The 13400-nt window shown below is 51.7% G+C and overlaps 1 non-coding gene across 1 annotated transcript; it reads left to right on the top strand.

The window, feature by feature from the left end:
* The first annotated feature begins 8206 nt into the window (after positions 1–8206).
* On the top strand, positions 8207–10349 carry LOC100900094 (uncharacterized). The gene is made up of 3 exons (XR_003777141.1): positions 8207–8225; positions 8565–8707; positions 9145–10349. It is a non-coding gene; the product is annotated as an uncharacterized LOC100900094 (transcript).
* The last annotated feature ends 3051 nt before the right edge of the window (positions 10350–13400 follow it).

Below are 13400 nucleotides of genomic sequence, written 5' to 3'. Positions count from 1 at the left end.
GGTTCAAGGCAAAAATACACGACAACTTCCGATTGGGACGGCGACGGCTGTGAGCATCGAGTGGCTCAGGACTTTGACCGGAACAACGATATTTAGCTACTCATGAAAAGAGCTTTTCATGCCATCGATACAGGCCCTACCGGAGAGTAGTCCCGATGTTTGCAGCGTCTGACTCGAACTCGAGTGTGTCTGCGTTAAATGAGACCGCTGGCGGCACAGTTTATACGGAGGTCACTCGGTGCGCGACTCACAATCGATTCTTCGACTTTCTACGTAAGGGGACAGACAATCATCGGTGACAAGCTGTGCGAAAAAAACCGGGCTCAGTCGTCGCGGCGTCGGCCGGAAACGAGGAGTCTTGTCCCCGCTTACACCGTTCTCTCAAATACTACGCCATCGCACGATTCGGACACCTGAGAAGACTTCACGTCAACTCCAATCAGCACTGGTGACACCCAGAATCACTTGAACGAGTTTTTCGGGCTGGAATTATGCGTAGTGCGGTCACGTGTCGATATTCTAGGTCGCTCGAGTCGACAAGCATTGTTTTCCAAGTTTTTGAATCCTTCCATGTCGTAAAGTGATATGTTTGATCCGCTGAGGTCGGGGAGCATTACGCTGCCGTCGAGAGGAGGGCATCCTCTCTGTCCGTGACGCTCTCTGATTATTCAGGTCGACGCCGTCCGAGATCTTGACTTTAATCCAGGCACTGACGTTCGAATCACACAACGCGATCGATGACGGCGACGATCTCTTGACAGTCTCGACGCGGAGAAACGGTCCTCGCGGCTGCCAGCGGATAATTGAGGGATTGACTCTGTGATTGTACTGAATCGACTGGTTGAGTAAGTCCGGCAATGAGTGGACTGATGTCCAATGAGAAGAAATCGAGCAGAGCGATGGCAAAAACGTTATCTTCCGTACGAAGATGCCCTATCGACGGTGGTTCTAATCTTTTTCTGGCCCGACGCTTCTGTATCGAATGAATACTCACTGAGGAAAGAGGAATCGTTCTACATCCATCGTCCTCCCAATACCGACGTTCCTCCCAGTCAGACGTGGGTTAGAATTGAGCTTCTACAACCAGAATCCTAATTCTGTATTCCTTATTTCAACGTGAATCGAATGTCCTCGCGCGTGGACTGGTCTGAAATCCCCTGACCCAAGGCGTTCATTCCGAAACTCCGCAAAAGAAATCGCGTGGAGTTTTGCGCACCGCTCGGAGACCTGATGCTTCCATTAGGTTTCTTCTGTGAAAAAGCGTGCCAGTCAAAACAAGCGTTCGAGTGCGGCGCGCTGCCCCGATTTATGCAATTTTCCAGCACGTCCGGAGCCTGCCTGATTTCAGAGCCGAGAATCGTTCCGCATCTTGGAACGACGGCATAGGAGACATCTGGGCCTGATCGACGATGTAATCGCATTATCGGCCATGATTGGAGACAACATTCGAATTCTAACACTGCTGAGGGGGCTAATTCCGCAAGAAATCCGCAATATTAGTGTCAATGAAAGTGGATGGACAGCTTTGTTTGCGAAGTTCCCATTATTCCCGCGTAGGTTCAAGCGGGCACTTCAAACCTAGAAGGCAATAGATTCCCGATTTGCGTTCAAGTGGAGAAGGTGTTGAGATAAGGTGTTGCGTGGTCGCTAGAGCTCCCGCCGGTATGGATCGCCTTCGAGTGCCCGGCAAGACGGAAACGCCGCGAACCCAAACAGTCGGTAATCTGCTCTACTAGTCAGACATTTCCGTTGGTGTCTACGCGAGGCGCTTAGATTGGACGAGCGACGGGAGACGACTGGAATGCCCGGAAGACTGGAAGATGCTCTCCGTGATATGGACATGCGCGCGAATACTTTCGAGGATGGATTCAGGGTAGAGACTTAGGTACCTGATTATTAGGTAGCTGATGGCCGTCGAGTGGCTCACCGAAAGCGCTGCGCAGAGTTGAGGCTCTCGGAGTCTGCATGAGGCTTTTTCCTTGACGTGCTCAATGAAGCCCCGCGCAGATCATGACGTCGACCTTGAGTATTCACCGTCGCCAGCGATTATCGAGAACCTGCTCGAAGATCTATTCTATGTGAATACGAAGTTCACAAAAAGAGAGCCTGCATCGCCTGCGGACCTCGTGGGTCCAAACAGAGCCGAGAAAGATAGTCTCATGCATGATTTACCTTGTTCGATGGGGCAAGTTCACCCCTCTCTGACGAGACCTTAAATATACGGTACGTCGGTGAAAGAATATGGGTTGGAGCTTTCGGGCCATTATTTGATCGAAAGTCAAAGCCGGAGCTCCGACGCTCAGAAATACGGGTCTACGAAAGCTGCGGTAGCTCACTTTCATCAGATAAATTATGGGCCAGAAAGCAATCTGTGTCATTGGCTGACCCCCCGATTCCGTAATGGGGTTTATGGTTGATTGGAAACGAAACCTGTTTCTGTCGCATAACAGCCTGGATTATGTCACGCGATATATCAGCGGGAGCGAATCATTTATCTCGAGGAATTTCATCGTTCGCAAGCTCTGACGTCCGCCAATGGGCCAGCTCTTGGAGGCGAGGTACTGCGACTGGACTAGGAAATTGTCTTCCCGAAAGACGTCTGATGACGACGAGCCTCCAGACACGAATCCGAGTGAGATTATGATGAATCGATTTGCGCAATGACGATAAATCCTTTTGACATCGATGAGTTCTGGGTGTCTTCTGTATTCGGAAATAGAAAATTGGTGAGAATACAAAGGCGCCGGATAGCTCCTCTTAATGCGCTGTCCCATTATTGTATTCTCTCCCTAACTTCACGAATGGAGCTTAACGGGAAGCTCAAGCAAAAGTTTACGTTGGGTTCGGCTCGTGTTGGCCGAACGAGACTTTGTTTGGATCAGATCGAATCGCTCGTGCCACACGTCATGCTGAGACGTCGGGAAATCGAACAGAGACGGCTCAAGCGTGTACTGACCCTGCTTTTGGTATGATTCCAGGGAATCGACAAGATCTACGATCTCACACGTTCATTGAGTGTCACAGGATTATATGACTCAACGATATTCTCGGGACTGGGCTTCACCCCGCTCTTGTCGCGATGGTAATCGTCTCGTCTTACGGATACGCCGCAGATGACGGTCACATTGTCTGCTCCGGAGATTCTTGAATCGTCTCGGAATGGATACAGCGAAGAAATCAATTCCAAGAAACTGCTCTCATGCGATGAATAGATCGGTCTCAGACCAGGAACCGGCGACGTCAAGCTGCTGAATACTCGATAAGTTCATCCGAACGTCAGTTTCGCAGACAGCAGCTACACGTACACGCAAGCTCTGGATTATTTCATCGGGAATCGTGCTGCGGGATGCAGCATCTGAGCCTGTGGGAGCGGTCTTGTTTCCTACTCAGATTTCCTTCCGCTCTTCGCATGAGGATTCGCAGCCGATTAGCACGGCGAAGGCTGCCAGTGAGGAGAAAAGACCATTGTACGTTTGCGAGGAATGAGTGCGGCAAGGATGAGGTGACCGTCCCGAATATTCACGAACCCTCAGATTACCCCTCTCACCGAGGGTCGGAAGCAGCAATGTGCGGTCACCGACCGAGAGACCGGGCAGCAAGATTTTGCGAAGATCAGACGTCCGGATGCCCCGCTCGCTTCGCTGTGCGACGAGCGAAGGAGAGAAGAGAGCAGAAGGGAAAGACTGTGGTCTCGAAGTGCGACTGCCGGGTGCTTGGGTACCGAATCGATCGGTTAGTGGAAGTCCACGCGATGAGGTCGATTTTACGGAAGTCCCCCTCGATTCTCTAATTATCGGCCAGTTCTGCCCCGTAGTTCTTCAACTCTGAGTAAATGTGTAGCGCCGGCTGTGGCAGTAACGAGTTTCTCACCCGACAAAAACTATTAAACGCATCAGAGGAAGCATCAGTCGGATGAATCTTGGCTCTGACTTCCTCAGGTAAGTCCAACCGTAAGACGTGTAGTGGCCACCTTAGTTATTGTTAGTATTCAAGCTCTTAGCAAAAATATTCCACTCTGGAACGTGCTCCGTCTTAAGAACAAACTTGAAGCTTCTTGTGTTCGCAGCCTTTGTCTTCAGCTCATGCGGAACTCAGCTGGTCAACTCAAGTCCGGGCATTCCGTATTGAGTCTGAAAAGTGTTGAGGATAGCGATGGGGAAAGCCGTTGGGACGCGTTCCCGAGCGGCGCCTGAACTTTCACTTACTCTCGACTCATTGTAAGAGCGATTCTGACCGATTTAAGATTATTATTGAAGCTCATATAGAGCTCATGGAGCACTGTTTTCCGGACATTGGTTCCGGAAGACAGTCAAGACTGAACAAGGTGAACGATGCGCCGAGGGAGAGTACGTATACTTCGGCTCTCGAGCGATCGACCCTCACGGTCATTGTATGCAGATGCTTCCGAAGTCGAATATGTCGGCGGAGACAGCGATGCATCTGCTAGTGCGCAACCTCGATTTCGTATCCGATGGAGCCGTTGCGATTCAATCCAGGGTCGCCTTAAGGCCAGCAAGAATTTTCCTTCCCTCCTCCGCTTGGGGAAACAGACCATCAGACGGCCATGGTCCTTCTCGGCGGTCTGCCAAACACAGCTGGAGGGAACGCCGCTGGGCGGCAGGTCGCAATCTCCGGGCTCGATATCAAGCTACCGAATTTTCTCGTTTCCCTTTCCTCCAACATATCTGCAGGGGAGCGACCCTGAGCGCCGGCCTGTCTCGCGAGAAACAATGCGAATGAGGAATGTCAGGTATTCGAATCCGGTGAATATCGACAGCGAAAATTACAACTGATCCGCGTCATCGGGACCGCAGAGCCGATTCAGTGTCATGTCCATCTTCGGGAAAGGCGTTTCTCAAAAATCCGCGATATCATCCGGAGTTAATACAAGCTCACGTGGAGCGCTCGTTGTAATCCGATTGCCACGCTTTCTAGGTACGATAGGTTGAGCTCAAGTCATTCATAAATGAGCTCGATCTTGAGCCCACGCCGATTGATGTCATCACAGCAGCGCGGAGATCCCTATTCTTTGAATTCACGACAAGTCAACCAAACCACGATATTCGTTCGAACATCATGCTCGGGGTAGAGAGAAGGACACCAGAGAAAGTAATTTCACTGAGGGACAAGCCGCTAGCGAAGAGTGAGAAGGCGGGCTGCGAATGGGTTTCCGAAGGAAGTTTCCGCCCAAGTGTCTTGGACTCCATCTCCGGGCTTTCTAGCGCTTCTGATAAAGCCTTCTGAAATCATGATCGGCTGTTCATCCGTGCAGATCTGACGTCATCGAGGCGTCACTCGATTCATGCAAACGAATTTTCGGTCGTAGCCAAAATAAATGTTTCTTATCTCCAGTTGGCGGACGACAACAAAAGTGTTCCGGAAAACAAAAACAAATCTAGCATTCCGCAGAGCAGAGTGTCAAAGCATCGTTACGGCTCAGGTGAAGAGAAACGCTAAAACAGCCGTCACTTTTCGCACTCGGTCTTCCTCAACATCCCTCGGTGGAAATTTTCCAGACGCGAAAAATATTTTTCGTCAGTTTGTCTTTGGGCAACAAGCGGAGGCTCGCCAGAAGATTCGAGAATCCGTCGCCCGGGATTCCCAGTTTTCAGGGTGTGCCGTACGTTGCGGATGAGCCGAGTGAAGATTCCCCCCCAGAGTGGACGAACTCTCTCCTTTGGGTATCCATTGTGTTTCAAGTAGGAATTCTGAGTAGAATGCTTGTTTCGTAGAGATTCCTGGCTCAAGGGCAAACTTTTCGAGATATCAGACCTCGGCAAGCCCTCTCTCATCCTTCATGGAGGTTCCACCCATCGCCCCCTCCCCAGGTTCGACCGCTGCGGGAATTCCATGGGGGTGTGGAAATGGATGGGAAAGTCTGGCCGCCAATGATATCAGAGACTCGTCAGGTCGGACCCCGGAACGGCTTCAGAATGAGAGCTAATCTATCCATTGGCGCCGTGGAATCGATTTGCGAGAATGCATCAGTTAAGACTGGGTATTCGAACAACGGGTGGGATTCATACTCTCGATACTCGTGGTGGACTTCAATAACCACTCGATTGGGATCCAAATGGTTCCGCAAATCTCCTACAACACCCAACTTTTTCGCTCATAAGCTTCGGCACAGAGACACGCAGCGCCTCCATGAGACAAGAACCTCCGTAACCTCGAGATTGTCCGAGGTTCGAGACTCTATTGCGCTCCGTGGGACAACCCTCTTTTTTTTCAAGCAGGCGGCACGGGCGCTTCAGCACGGAATCACGTCAAGCACCAGCTTGATGGAGTTGAAACGACCGAGCTCAGAGGGGATCGTCCCTGTCGGTGTTCGAGGTCGCAACTCTCGAAACCTCTCGGCCTGAGCGACTGATGCTCCATTGATCACAATTAAGAACTCTCACGGTCGTTGTGTCGGGTTCTTGGGACGCGATACTCCGGTGTCGCGCGTTCCTCGGAAGCCATGACCCTGATCTCGGGAACGATCGGACAGCTGATTGGTCTTCTCTACATTGTTGTTGAAGAATCTTGGAAATGAACTCCAGGAACGAGCCACGTTGACACGGGGCGAGCCGGTGTCTCGCTCTGAGACTTCGGATTACTCGAATTGATGACGTCACTTCTGATGGAGAATACTCGATCGGTTTAAGACGAAGAGCCACGTTCAAAATGACGGCCCGAGGTCTCGGAGTATGAAATCACGAAAATTTTCCTGGATGCAGCTCTCGTCCGATGTTTTGATCTCCGAGCTACCGTTCTCCGAGGCCCAGCTCAAACCCCTCAAAGAGCAGAACTCCAATTACTCGGTGATCATCAGAACTTATCTCTCGAGGTCCGATTCTCGGTGATCTTCGAACGCCCATGAATGATTCCGACGAGGGTAACAAGCTATCGGCTATTGATGATTATGACAGCTCGATGCGGGAGGCCACGAGAACAGCTCGATCGACTCGCACCCGATGCTCGGCTCTCGAAGGTTCGAGCGCGATTTTCATCGTAAGCTTCCGCGGTCCTTTCGCGCAAGTGCCCATGTGGAAGGCTTCGCACCGAGTACTTCCCGAAGGAACTCGAAAACCCATCCGCGGCGGGAGCTTCCCCTCAACGGAATCTTTCGGAGTGGCTCCCCCTTCCAGAGGTTGAACGCGCTAACGCACGTGTTCTCTACAGGGTTTCGTCCCTTTGTCGGAATCTCGGAGAAATGCTCCTCATATTGTAATGTCTAGCTCTTTGTCTGTGGAGAATGTGGATAAAACATTCTTTTGAGGATATGGATGGAACATTCTTTGGAGAATATGGATAAATCATTCCTTGAACAAATCTGCGTATATGAAAAAAAGGAGAGTCATCCGGAGGCTCCCCCAGTCTGGCAGCTATTCCTCTAGCATGTCCGTGCGAGATCGCGATCACGGAAAGGTGGAATGGATTTTGGGAAAATGTCGCGATTAAATACTTCCTTTTCACCTAGAATCGAATCGTCGGTGGCTTCCTCCTAGCGAAAACTCTGGCGGGAGCCCCAACGGGAAACGAAATCGGCCACGAAAGGCTGGCCCATGTCCCCTCCAAGAGGCTTCCCTCACAAATGGAATGCACGTTTCGCGCGCGAAAAGACAACGTGTCACGCGCCCGCTGATCTTACCGCCCCTGCCTAGCCGGGAATTCGCATCGACAGTGACCGGGAGATAGCATTGGCATTCGAAGTTCGTCGAAAACACAAACATCTGGAACAGCCCGCCGGCACTCGTCCCGACCGGGGTCCTCGGCGGAACATCGCACCGAGAATTTCGACTTTCTCCTACCCTCAGAGCGGGAGGATTTTCCAATGATATGTCCTGTGTCTACCAAGCGAATTGGATTCATCTGACATGTCTGCCCCATTCGAAACATTGCGGTGAACGGGGATCGGATCACAATGTTATTATTCATCATGCTCCCAGAGACAGATCGTTACGGCGGATGAAAATGTCTTCGGGATGGTCTGATACGCGATTGCGTTCGCATTGAAGCGTATCTCAGCATCGAAAAAGCCGACAACGGGTTCGAATCTAGGAGTCCTGTACGACGAAGATTGAGTTCCCAATATTCCGGGGCATAGGTTAGAATTCGGGAAAAGATCGACGACTGATGACTCTGAATGGTTGCGAGTGAGAGAGGCCGGTGATCTGTTGGGTTGCTCGGACGGATTCTCTCTCTCATCGTCAGAGACCGCCCAATGACGAACAATCGCGATGGTAGTAGTTGTACACGATCCCTCTTCACGACAAGTCGAAGCTCTCCTCGCACCGAAGCGGCTCCTCTCCGCAGGTCGAGGTCCCTCGCCTGGAGTTGAGAGAGAGCGGACTACCGGTGCGATGGGAGTAGCTTAAAAGCACATCCAGTTGGAGTAGCAGTTATCACTTTGGAACGTGTCTTCAGCGTTTCTCGGCTCAGCACTTCGTTTTTGCACGAGTTCCTGACGAGAGCACCCTCTCGTTTTCTGTCGCGAGAGTTGTGCCGGCTGTTCTGTCGAAGCGCGCCGCTCCTTCAGTCTTGCCCCCGGTGAAGCTTGAGCTGAAGTCCAAGTCTCCAAGACGTCGCCGCGATGGATATCCTTAGCTCGATCAAGATGGCCTTCGACCACGCCAGAGGAGATCGTAAGATATCCGACGTGAAAGTCATCAGTTATTCGCCGAAGATATCCCGAGACCTCATTGCGCCCTCCTACGAGAGCACCGTGGGCAGCCCATGCGAAGCCGTCCCCATGGTGAGTTGCCGCATTATGGTTTTCTTCAATCGCTCGAAACCGGTGCACGAATCCCGAGGGTGTCCGCGCGCATTCTCTACTTTCTGTGACGATTTTCGTTTGCTTGGGCCTCTCCCGGAATTTGCGCTTGATCCTCGTGCTCTAATATCTGCCAGGTCTGGGCAGAATAGTTGGGTACACTTTCGAAGTTATTGTCGGAGACTCGGCTTTTCTTGGCTTTCCACCATATTTTCTCAACGCCATGATCGAAGGTCAGGCGGCCTGTACATCCTACCGCCGTTGATATTGAGGTCGTTCCCGATGCGCAAATGTCGACGCCCCCCCTCTTCCACTTGTTCGCCGACTCACGACAGCTCGTGTCTCGATCGATATTTGTATGAAATGGGGAAGCCGAAGAATCAAAAGAGAGCCATAGGAGCTTCACCGCTGAGTTTGACCCCGTTCCCCCCTTGCAGGTCGTCTTGAACTCTTCGGAAACCACTTGCGGCCTCGCGCTGCACAAAGAAATTCGCACGGAGGTTACACCGAGTCTTCTGAAGAAGATTCTGAAGTACACCGAGAAAGCCAAGAGCATCGACCCAACGAAAGAGCTCGCCCTTGAGGGCAAGCTGAGCGCGATGACCGAATCCGTGACCTCGAGCAGCATCAAACAGCTGAAGTCGAGTTGTCCGTCGATGAAAACTCTCACGCTCCAAAACTTCAATCTGCGAGCGAAGCAGAAGAATCGTCGAGCGCGTCTCGTGGACTGCCCTCCCGACCTAGAGCTGCTGTCACTCCGAAATTCCACCTTCGAGCCGAAGACCTTCTTCGCGAAAATGGATCAAGCTAAGATGAAGAAATTGAAAGTTCTCGACGTGGGTCGAGCTATCTTCACGCAAAAAACAACACGCATTATAGTAACAGAGACGGCGGCGCGCCCGAGGCTCACTGGCCGAAGCTCGAGAATTTGAAGGAGCTCTACTTGGAGGGAGTTCCTCAAGTGAAATCCGCTCCGTTCCTCCGACGTTTGCTCACAAACTTCCCGAATCTAGACGTTCTGGATCTTGAAGGTACTCAGCTGAACGAAGACGATGTCGTTGCAATCGCCCAGCTCGTGCCCAATCTCCGGGAACTCTACCTGGGTCACACTGGACTCAGAGACACGTCAATCATGCAACTGGTGTCCAGCGGATGCCTCTTCGAGACTCTGCAAACCGTCTGCTTGTGCGAAACCAACATCACGGACGCTGGCCTCGAGACCCTGGTCAGCGTGTGTCCATCGCTGCGTTCGGTCACCGTGAAGCGCTCGCTGGTTAGCAGCAAAACCGCAGAGGCTTTGCAGGCGCTCCTCCCCGGTCTCCAAGTCAACCGGGTCGCCGTGACCCACATTCTGGCAGTGTTCCCCGATCAGGGCTGCGATCACTTCAGTTTGAAGCACGATCTCCGCAACGGGAAAGAAAATATTTAAATTCTCCTCCAAATTAGGTAGCTCGACGTCCATCTTGTACAAAAAGAACGGAAGAGCCGGCGAGAAATTGAGTCCCGAACTCGCATTGTAAAAATTATATCGACCACAGAACTCGGTCGCTGAACCCATGTAAATAAGGAATATATGTCGAACGGTTGTAGGATACGATAATTTATGGAGCAAATAATAAGGCTATCATCTTCAGAAGGGAACTCGAGAGAGTCTTAATTTCTATCTATGTTCTACGTCTGAATCTGGGGGAGATGCAGATCAAAGGGGAGGCATAGAGTCTCGATGCGCGGAGAAATTTGCCCGCTCACGCACCGAGGGGCTGTGGGGGGGGCTGAAGCCCGTCAAGAGAGTCGTTCTAAGATTGAAAAGCTGAAAGAAGAAAATACTTTGGCGGCATGGTTCAACTTCGTCAAGGCTCGAGTCTTCGAAAACGTCGGCTACACTTTGTATTCCACGATCTCGTCACCACTCGTAGGGTTGATTAGGGAAACCGAGGAATTTTCCTTCCACGTGTCCTTGGTTCAACGCCCCCTTGAGAAGTTTCCGACTCTTCGACTCACTCAGGTAGATTTACGATTCTCTGACTCAATGAAAATTCCACTCGACGGGGAGCAGCTTCCATCGGGCTGCTGCTCCAATGCAGGCAGCCGAGTCGTAAAGAGACGAGGTCTGATGGAGGAACGATGTATACGTCCCCTCTGGAGTTCGTTCGAGGCGAAGAACGGGATCCATTGGGCAAATGTTATACCACTCTGTTCACTCGAGGAGCTGCCGAGCTGCTTCATTTTATCTCGCACGGAGATCATCTGCCTTTTATCTCGATCAAACCCATTCCCACTCCTCTCTTAAGAGAGGCCTCTGGAAATTCGGAAGACCACTATCTCAAGACGACCTACACTCTGCCTACACGAAAGAAGTGACTATGTCCGAGCGTAATTCTGCCACCCACCGTAATAAAGCAGAGCATCGAGTCCGAATGTCGCGACGCGGCGATGAGTCAATCTCCTCCGGGGATCGTTCGTTTTCAGGGGATCGCAAGTCTGCTCGCCGTTCCGAGGAAAATCGAAACCTCGGCCTGCGAACATACGTACGTCATCCCGAGCACCGACGGATAGATTGCTCATGGGGAGGAATTGATCAGCTTCCTTTCTTGACTCACTTGGGAGGATGCATGTCTCCTTTTCCCGGGGAATCTCAAATGCCGGAAGCCCATCCTCACGAGCCGTCTCCCTGAAAGATGCGGGCGGGTCCAAGAGAAGTCAGACTGCGGAACTCCGAGCCTTCTCTGGAGTTTTTCCTTCTTCAACGTATTACCGTCCGAATGACTTCTCACAACGTCGGTCCTTCATCCGTACTGAGCATTTGACATCAGGACTCGAGCGGGCAACAATCTGTCGACCGGTCCCAGAGAGCGACTCGAACAGCGTCGCTATAAAGAGTATGAAGCGGACGAGCAGATTACATTGTAAAGTAGTCCTTTATCTACGCTGATCGCTCGATTCCATCTCCGAATGTCAACTGTGTACTCGTGTACATATCTGAATCGGCTTCGCCGCTCGGACGGTGCGATCGACGGCGGCGCATGCAGTCTTGGAAAAAGCGTCGACGGCTCTGGGAGAAAGCGGGAGTTTGCATCTCGTGCTGGATTCTTTTTTGACGATTCTATTCTGAATCGAGCCGGTCGATCTCGATTCGGATCGATCATTCTGAGAGCCTCTCTCCGCAGTGCTCGAGAGGTCATCGGAGTAGGAGCTCACCGTCCTTTGTAGGTCGCGGCTCGGTTTCGTCAGAGCTCGCACCTTCAGTGCGGGGGCTCGGACTCCATTGACTGAAGGTTCTGACGCTTTCGACGAGACGGTCACTTCCGGAACAACGAACCGCATCATGACTTCTGACCGATTGAGATGAATGTGGGTCCGTCCCTTGCTCTCTGCAGCGGTGCCCAAAGCGGGTCGTCAAAAGAATATACCCATGAACAGTCCACCTTTTTCTCCAGCAATTCCTGGAATTCGCATATCCGTCCGGGCTCTATGATGAAGATCACCGTGGCTACCGCGAGGACGATCAGAAATTCTGTCAAGTTGGGAACAGCTGATTCCGTACGTCCAGAATCCCAGCGTACAGTGAGGACTGAGTCCGATGGCGGATTACAATGAAGCCGTGAGCGCTCGATCGCGTCGCCGCTCTTGTGTACTAAGTCATCGACACAGGAAATGACCTTTATCTCCGGAGTTGTGGCTTCTGATCCTGACATTACGTAATAACGTTCTATCCGTATCTCGGAAATCTTCTTCTGTTCAAGCTTCAATGGCAGCGACCAAGAGCCGTCTCGATGTTTCATCGGCGCTGAATTCCTGCGTTCGCCATTCGCACAATTCGTACATTACTCGTTTTTTCGAGAGATCAGCGACTAGTCCTGGCCATTCGCTAGGGATCGGTGACCTCCATTTGATGAGGTGATCATGGAGAGAGAATCCGCCTCGTGCACAGAAGACGGGTGATCGCTTTCACTCGATGCTGGCTTCGTGCGTAAGAATACGATCTCCCGAACGGGACACCATACACCAAGAACTGTCATTTACCGTCCCCCAGACGGAAGTTCCATAATATATGATACGTCACCTGTTCGCAGACACGTCTGGAGCTGGCGGTTCATCGAATTCGATCGTGCGCAGAATTCAATCGTTGTGGTGGGGAGTGCCGCGAAAAGCACCGTCGGCTAGTCGATCGCGGACGAACCGGGGACTCGCTACCCCAAGCAAAAACCTCAAGAGACGAAGCAAGCTGAGCCGCTCGAGGAATGCTCTGTAGAGAAACTTGCGAGCTACCCGTTAGTTCCAGTATGACATGATGTGAGACTTCAGGGCTGATGTGTCGCGCAGAACTGTCCGTGACCCATCAGACCATCGAGGATGGGCTCTCCAACATTTCTAGGATCTCTGCAAATGAAAACTCGTCCAGAGTTCTGCATCTAATTCCCTCACGCAGGGGATAGATCAGATGGATTCGAGGACCTATCTCATTTTTCCATGAACAGTTCCGGAGCCTGTACGGAATATGAATCGGATCCGAAACGTGTGTGAGAAGCGGCCGCTGAAAGCCCGAAAATTTCGATCCGAAGCGAAGTCTGCTTCTCTTCGAGCCGCGCAACTCATTCAGGCCGAAGCTCCTCTTGTGCTGAGCTCCTTTATCCTGGCTCGCATC

The sequence above is a fragment of the Galendromus occidentalis genome, unplaced genomic scaffold (assembly GCF_000255335.2).
Source record: "Galendromus occidentalis unplaced genomic scaffold, Mocc_1.1 scf7180000075950, whole genome shotgun sequence".
NCBI classification, from domain to species: domain Eukaryota; kingdom Metazoa; phylum Arthropoda; class Arachnida; order Mesostigmata; family Phytoseiidae; genus Galendromus; species Galendromus occidentalis.
This window is presented reverse-complemented; position numbering and strand designations above follow the sequence as displayed.